At 36.7% G+C, this 9,110-nt stretch overlaps 1 protein-coding gene across 2 annotated transcripts in view; it reads right to left on the reverse strand.

The window, feature by feature from the left end:
• The window catches only part of LOC107657577 (protein O-linked-mannose beta-1,4-N-acetylglucosaminyltransferase 2), an 11,720-nt gene extending 3,605 nt beyond the window's left edge, over window positions 1–8,115 (reverse strand). Inside the window, exons 1-2 of one of the 2 annotated variants that reach the window (XM_016445729.1) lie at window positions 7,842–8,115; window positions 5,172–5,349 (exon numbers count right to left, since the gene is read on the reverse strand). The gene's annotated coding sequence lies outside the window, so the exon portion shown is untranslated. The remainder of the gene's footprint in view (window positions 1–5,171; window positions 5,350–7,841) is intronic. The other variant, XM_016445728.1, reaches the window with a different exon arrangement.
• Window positions 8,116–9,110: the final 995 nt, after the last annotated feature.

Here is a 9,110-nt window from a genome sequence, read left to right on the forward strand (position 1 = left end):
GTATTTTATTGCATTTCTCAACTGGAATGTTATATCAGAATTATTAATAATGTTTTTGTCCTTCTAGATTATGAAATGCCTGCTGACAGTGCGGTTTATCTATGCAGTTACACAGAACTATACTCAAACTGTGATCGCTCGCGGAGATAATAAATAATTTCCATAGAGTTCTATTTATTTAGATGATTCTTGGCGAAATAATGGTTATATAGTAAATGTTAATACAATTTAGGGTGTTTTAAACAAGTGAATCTTGTTAAAAGTTATACGCGGTGGCCGTGCTGGAGCATTTCCTGAGCATCAACCACATCAACCCGGTGAGTGAACAGCAATATGAAAGCGGCTTCACGAGACTAATCATGAGCAAATATACAACAGAGAGAGAATTAAATTCAGTGCTTTTATTTTCAACATGCGCTCATTCATGGCTGTATTATTTAACTCGTGCAAATTTATGTCTTTATTGGGAGAGGATCTTGACTGATTATCTACGATGTGACTCCGACTTCACGAGACTAACGATGAGCATAGACAACAGAGAGAGAATTTATTTCAGCGCTTTTATTTCCAACATGCGCTCATTCATGGCTACATATTATTTAATTCAGGCAAAGTTACGTCTTTATTGCGACAGGACTTGATGGATTATTTTACATTACTCTGCGAGTAGGTCTCTATTTCTTAGAGCCAAGCTGCATAAACTACATATCAGGCATTTATGTAATGCATCTAATTTGTGCATAAATGGCTGTTATGTTAAATAAAGTTTACTAACTACAGCAGATAAAGTACCTGCACGCCGTTGTTGTTTGCTTGTCTCCCCTCAGTTTGCAATGTCGATCCTGTGCGCAATTCTCAAAACACCCACAAGATGGCGGCGTTTATCGGTGAATCCGATATTACAAAACCGATATCCGATCTCGATCTCTAGTTGGCATGCTACGGTAGCCAACAGAGCCATGGAGACCAGAGAGTGGCTAAAGATGCCCACCTGCATCCAAACATTCACAGCATTTAGCACTAATATTCTATGTGTGTGTTCTCAGCGCACCATGCATGCAACAGCCTATTGGCTAATTCTTTAACTGTGCCTACTGTTTTGGGACAACAAACAGACTGTTTTTAGAAGGAGATAAGAACATTTTTGCAAAAAGACATAAAAAACCTGATTCAGTAATCTAAAATAGCAACAGCTCTTTCTATTGTTCACAATGACTGAATCAATTTGAACGAGACAACATTCCAGCTATGTTAAAGGCCTTATCAGTACTAAAAATTAAAGATGAGGTTGGCAGAGCTTCTTGCTGTCACATCTCATGGATGAAAAATGCTAATTTTCAGGATGTGAAGGACAATCTTCCTTGTTTGTTTTCATCCATAGCATTTCATGTTTTGAGACTTAAGCGGCATTAACATCCAATCCACAAGGATACAAACAGCAGAAACGGCAGTGTCGCCAGTTGTGCATTTAATTCCCTTCACTGCATAGACAACCCAGAGGGAAACATTACAAGGCTTTGCCAACTAACAAATGCCTGCAAAATGTCAGCTACGTATTGCAAATTACTGAGCAAACCCTCAGTGGCACCATCTCAGCTAACATAACTGTTTAAAACTGAAATGTCTTTGATGTCTGCTTGAAAATTAGGCATAAACTGAAGAATGAATGGTTATAAACCTAACATTGGTTGGGCTCCCCCCTGGGTGCATTGCCTCATATGTTGGCAAACTTTCACATGACCTTCTAAATCAGAAACAGTTAGCATCTACTAATTAATAATTTTCATAATACTAATTATTAATAATCAGCTATTCCTTCTATATTATTAAATAATATATTATTTATATATTAAAAGTAAAAGTCCAAAATAATTCAAGACCTGCCAACATTTGGCTTATACTGTATGTGATAATTAAATCAATATTGCACTCCATCTCACACATCATTTAACTGAAGAAAAAAAAAAAACTGTAAAAAAAATAATAAAATCAGCAAGGAGGGGGATAAAAAAAAGATTAGTTTTTAATAAAGAACTGTCATGAGTTCCAAGCGAGTCCATTTCTAAATTGAGTCTATTTTGGTTTCAGGTAACATTTACAGGTACATCCGTTTTAATGTTCAGTCTGTCTCTCTCATAGGACTTAACACCCACTTAACATCGCTTCAGAGCTGTTTCTGCCAGTGATTATTTCAAATAACTTCACTCAGCACAATGACTCTGCACAATAATCACTCAAAGACAGTATAGGCTTGATTAAACAAACCAACAAAATGATGTTCAGAGGTAAGAATATGCAGTGCTCTCATAACAAAGGCTTATTTCAGATTAACATACTAGCATGCTACTCATACAGTTTCTGCAGTATGTAGTACAGTATGTACAGTATGCAGAATGTGCATTTTCTGAATTTATGGAATACCCAGGTGACCTACCACATGTACAGCATACAACACATACTGCGTGAAATACTGCAATGCCTCCAATTTCCAATGTGATGAATGAATTAGAAATAAAATCAGTAGTGATTTATAATAACTATTTTGACTCATTATTTGAATAGACTGACAAACCTTACAACATTTTACACAATACTTATTTCTAAATAACCATATTTATTTATTAGAATGATAACTGGATGCAACATGAATTCACGTAGCAACAATGCAGCATAGACATAGATGTATGCATAATAGTACAGGTGCATCTCAATAAATTAGAATGTCGTGGAAAAGTTCATTTATTTCAGTAATTCAACTCAAATTGTGAAACTCGTGTATTAAATAAATTCAGTGCACACAGACTGAAGTAGTTTAAGTCTTTGGTTCTTTTAATTGTGATGATTTTGGCTCACATTTAACAAAAACCACACGACATTCTAATTTATTGAGATGCACCTGTATATTCCGTTTCAATTTTTCTTTTCTTTTTTTTTTAAATAGTTAATTCTGTAAAAATTGACCCCAGTGTACTTTGCTAATATGAAGGAATTTTCTGTGTTGATTTTTTAAATTGTGCATTGCTCTGTGTTGTGTTTTATAGTTTAAGGAAATTTCCGTAAACTTAACGGATAATGTACATGCAGAAAATGACTACTTTTTCAGTTTTTCTAAAGACTTTTTTTTCATACATTGTATGCAATATACAGCATGGACTATGCAGTATTCAATAAATAAAATATTCCATAAACATACCAATTAAAACTTACTATAAATACTATGGCAATTTGGGAATTTGATATTCAACACTCCATTAGTGGACATTCTGGTTTCCAATAATAAATATCATACCCAAACAGGCAAGTGGTTGATTCTTGTATCAGCATCTGACATTTTAAGCATAAGGATGTGGATCAGATTTTAAGATTACATGCAAGCTCATGTGTTTCACATGCTTGACTGCTTTGCTATCATGCTATGAGCGAAACTGACGGTAAAACCTAGAGGGAGGAAAATGTTAAACTGCTTGCATGTAATATGGATCAGATTATGGGAGGTTCATTCACTGCTACAACAGAAAAATCCAAGCTAAATCCAGACCATTGACGCATATTAACTTTTCAGATCTCTTAGCGTGGGGGGAAAGGGTTTAAAACTGATTTGTTTGGCGAAGCGATGCGCAAAGGCATTAAAGAGACACAGAGGCGAGTAATATGCTAAACGGCATAAAGACTCTGGGAGCGCATGACACTAAGGAGCCTCAGTCTATCTGAGCTGTCCAGATCTAAATTGCTCTGCAAGAGCAAGCAGATCTCATGTCCTTGAAACCTTGTCCTTTCTGTGCATATGAAGAAAGAGAGCAGGGGGTCGCATCATGCGAGAGAGGGTTTTTGGAGGAGCCGGGTGCATGCGTTTACGACTGTATAAGAGAATGGGAATATGGGCCTGGCTGACAGGGCTTGCCCAACTCCCTTGTGTACAGCTGGGCTGTTTGCTATGTGGATGATAAGCACCACAATGATGGGGGAAGGCAGCCTAGTGCTTCTAATGCATTTTAATAAGGCTCCTGAAAAGACACGGCTCTCAGTCTTTCAGTGGCTTTCTTCTCCGATGAGTCCCTTCAGGATAACCAAGGAGATTCCCTACTCAGCTCCCTGCCCACGACAGAAAACTTTCGGGCTAAAGATACACAATCATTATGCCTCTTCGATTCTTCTGCCCGACTGCCCGTCCTTCTTGCTTCTCAATAACGTCTCCTGCTAAATTTTGTAATTACCTTGTGACCAAGACCTTGGGTCATTTTGTACTAATTTCTGTGCTGATTTTTAATTTGGTTGTTGTACACACACTTCAGACTTTTTTTAACATCTTGTGCCACAAGCATCTTGCTGTTCTATTGCATAAACTGTTGATTTGCTCTGCATGCTTAGTTAACATCCTTCATCGTTTCCAAACAAAGTGTTGAGTACTGATTTAAAAGCACTGGCACACATTGCATCCTGATAAAAACCACCAGGCAGGTACCATCAAAAATGACACTGCAACCAATAAAAATTAGTTCTCAGAAAAGTGGTTTCATGATTGATTATTGCTGTCACTCCTGAGTACTAATACTCATCCTTACCTGTGACATGTCAAGTTAGATGAACCAACTTTATTTCACAATTATTTATGTATTGCTGGTGACAAACCTTCTACCGAGTGCATAAGAATGTCAGAGATAATAAGAAACTGTCAGTCCAATGGAAAATAATCATTCTGGAATCACAGAATTGAATGTTATTGGTATGACAGGTTTTAATCTAATCTATGCTCATTTGAAAAAAAAAAAATATATATATATATATATATGGTGAACGTGATTTCACCAAGTACAACATGTTCCTGGATCAACATATATAGTGTGTGTGTTAAGTGTCTTCAGCTACTGTAATAACTAATTCTAAATATAATAACTAATAACTAATTAATTTAACCATTTGATGCAATGCATTTATTGTGTACATACATTTTTACACTCTAAAGACACCTAATATAGAGAGGAATGGAGAAACAAAATCATAAATCCTTTTTTAAAATTCCTAACTCTTACATAATGCACAATAAAACAGCTACTTCTAATTCCAAACAATATCAATCTAGGTCTTCTTTTATTTGCCTCTTATGTTCTATAAATCATCATAGGCTAGCTAAGCAGGCTCCAGAATTATATTGGTTCACCTATTGTTATTACCCTTAATAAGCTGCATGCTGATTGATATAGTAAGCACTGAAGCAGGCAAATGTCTTCAGCATCCCTCTGTTCCTCAGGGACAGATGAAGAATGGGTCTGAAAGAGCTTTTCAGTGGGGGTTACAGGAAACAATGTCACTCTGCCTCCTGGGAGAAGGACTCTACGTAACACTGCAGAGCTGGGTTGAGGACAGCAAAATGACAAAATACTGGAGCAGGCAAAGGACAGGGTGCAAATCAAAAAGCAGAAATATACATATATGAATGAGTTTGCTTATGGAAATTGAGTCTATTGCGATAGCTATGAGATTTCTGTTCCAACATAAACAGACGATGAGGAAGAATGATCCAAAATACTTTTACTGATGCTTTTGATGATAACATCAACCCTTAAATGCTGTGACTGCTGGGCACAATGCAGGCAGTGAATTCAATATGAAATGCCATTCGCTATCAGATTTAATGTGAAATGCATCTTTCTTTACTGAAAGTGTAAAAAGTGTGAAATAGACTAATGTTTTTTTCTTGACTGTTGCCTTGTATGTCACAGTACAGGACATGATAGTCACTGGCAAAGGGCTTGGGACTGTGCATGTTCTTGAGGTGCCATCACCCAATCAGTCTAAGGGGCCGTTTACACGACAACGTTTTCAGCCAAAAACAGGAAACTTTTTATGCGCTTTGCCTGTTCGTTTTTACACGACAACGGCGTTTTGGGGACTGAAAACGCATATTTTTGAAAACGGGTTTCAAAGTGCAAGTTTTTGAAAACGCCACCATTATCGTTTCCGTGTAAACACCCAATACGGGAATCTTTGAAAACGGTGACGTCATGCGCGTATGTAGTACGTGTTAGGTATGAAGATATGCACAGTCAAGCGCGAACAAACATACACAACAATGGCGGAGTATATGATACTGTTGTTGCTGTTTAAGAGTTTGCTAACGCTTCTTCAGCAAAGTGTGGATTTACTTCACCAATATTACAACCAACAGCGGAGATGCATCATATACAACATATAATCATCACTTCCCTACAGGTACTGTTTACTAACAAGGTGACAGCGCCAACTACTGGCCTGGCATACCAAGTTTTTGAAAACGCCACCATTATCGTTTCCGTGTAAACACCCAATACGGGAATCTTTGAAAACGGTGACGTCATGCGCGTATGTAGTACGTGTTAGGTATGAAGATATGCACAGTCAAGCGCGAACAAACATACACAACAATGGCGGAGTATATGATACTGTTGTTGCTGTTTAAGAGTTTGCTAACGCTTCTTCAGCAAAGTGTGGATTTACTTCACCAATATTACAACCAACAGCGGAGATGCATCATATACAACATATAATCATCACTTCCCTACAGGTACTGTTTACTAACAAGGTGACAGCGCCAACTACTGGCCTGGCATACATAATGCAGCATTTTTGGCCGTTTTCGCGGATATGTGTAAACGCGAATCGTTTTGAAAATGTTGTCGTGTATACATGAACCTTTTTAAAAACGCAAGGGAAAAACTTTTCAGTTTTTAACTACATCGTTGTCATGTAAACGTAGCCTAATTCTTCTACTTGTCTTCTTTACCCAGTTCTCACCTGGGGTCCTGCGTCAGCCTAGCAACCGCCATTGACATAAATGGAAATGTTAACTAATAGCTTTCACCATGTATTATAGAACTCGTCAGTGATGTCAACTAAAAAGTTTGAAGACAGAACGTTACTATATTTTACTTTAGTTATATCAATATTACATTTATAATAAGTTACTATATTAATATTACATTTATTTAAAGATCTGACTTCATCTTGACTTTTTAACTCATCAAACTTGTTATTTTGCCTTTTTTAACGAATTCTCAAAATATTCATATGACATGTAGGGAACGCCTGGTTAAACAGTGTTTTAGATTGGGTTATGATGTCTCAGAGGATTCAGACCTGATCTATGTAGTTTTAAGAATGACTGGCAGGCACCCTGTCCTTGACAAAAACAAAAAAAAAAAGATTGACCAATGTAACGGTCAGTCAGAATGCATTTACACTGGGAAAAAAAAAAGGTTAAAAAAAGGTTAGCTTTCTCTCTAGCATTGTTTATCCATAGTGGTGACATTGCATCCAGTGCTGTCCCTCCAGATTTGCCCTTTGCATCTCATTTTATTTCTAACATTATTAAAATTATTAAAATTCCACTCTTTTTAGTGTTCCAGCAATGATGACATGATATAATTTATTTTGGCCTGATGATTCAAGCAGATCTGACTCACTTGAGTGCAAATCATTCAATAGTTGTAACAAGCACTCAAATGATCAAATAAATGTAATATGATCTATCTATCTATGTAGCCTATCTTTGTATAAACACACACACACACATATCTATCTATCTATCTCGTTCAACACAACAGGTAGCAATCTAATAACGCTAGTCTTGAGCAATGTTTTAGATATATATTAATATATTAGAGTTGTTAAATCATGACGTGTGCAGTGATTTGAGATTCCGTATCTAGACTTTAGTGTGGATGATCAGTCATCATCTAAATCAAGAATCATCTAGCTATTCATGACCTGGTGGGGAGGGGGAAAAACTTTTTGCTTTGAGTTTCATATAAGAGACAAATAATAATACATATCACACCATATGGAAAAGCAGATGCATTACATACCTGTGGGAAAGGTGAGCCAAGACGAAGTGACGTTAATTCACTGCGGATACACTGTTTCAACAGCAGCTCCAGCAAATCAGTGCCAATGATTATTTACAACTTTACATCGTACAAACGCAGCATTTCCGAGGTTATTAAGCTAAATACACGATGTGTTCATTCACCATTGTTATTAACAGATCGCGTGTCGGCTTAATTTTATGGCTACGTAGCGCAAATTTGACTCTGTCGCGCTTATTCTGCGAGCATTAACCCAGCTGCTGGAGAAGTCTCCACCCACAGCTATGACCGAGCTCAGACGAGAAAAGCTCGCGAGATCTTATCGCCGCTAATCAGTCTGACGTTTACATTCATGTTATCGCGAGAGCTTTTCAACACAATTGAAAGAAACGCATATGAGAACGCAATGAAACACAAATAGCCTAATAGTAAATTCATGCTCTTGTTTATGTACTTAGTCAGGTAACTTAAGAAAAGATTACGGCATATATATGTGCTGATTAACTTAAACTTTAAACTGAACATTAAACTTTAAATTTGCGTCAGTATAACTAAAAATGTAACTTTAAAGATGAAGATTGCATGTTTGAGTATATTGGCTATAAAGTGATTTTGAATGAATACTATGCAATTTAACTCTCGGGTGTGACGGGAACACACGGCTACTGGTAAAAAAAAAATTATAGCCTGAATGCACTGTAAGTCGCTTGGATAAAAGCGTCTGCTAAATGCATAAATGTAATGTAATGACTGTAATTTACAGAAATTCGTTTTATCAACCAGCTAATCAAAATAATAATATACATATAGCCTACATTCCAGAATACATCAGGGATTGTGCTATAGTCTATAACTCATATACATCTTTGTCGTATGAACGAAAATAACAATTGTATGACCTGACCAGGCTACTGATGTTCTTTTAATGACCTAACTGAGAAATTACTTAAGCCAGGATTTAAGAGTCGTTTTGAAAATGATTAATTTGTCTCTCAAAGGCTCGATGAATTATTTTTGTACAGTCTCGTTGATTCTAAGCGGTAGCACAACACCCTCTAGAGCCCATTTGAGGGGCAACAATATATTAAAATGCGTTCAGAGAAGATCAGGACGGCTTACCAATAAAATAGTCTATATCTTTTAATCATTAACGTGATTTCTCAATGCCTATGTGTGTCATAATATGCTATGCGTCTATCTCACTCTTTTAATTAGCATTTCTTCTGTGGTGACCCGTGACAATGAAGAGCTCTTTAAATACAAAGAGTA

The sequence above is a fragment of the Sinocyclocheilus anshuiensis genome, unplaced genomic scaffold (genome assembly GCF_001515605.1).
Source record: "Sinocyclocheilus anshuiensis isolate Anshui unplaced genomic scaffold, SAMN03320099.WGS_v1.1 scaffold251, whole genome shotgun sequence".
NCBI classification, from domain to species: Eukaryota; Metazoa; Chordata; class Actinopteri; order Cypriniformes; family Cyprinidae; genus Sinocyclocheilus; species Sinocyclocheilus anshuiensis.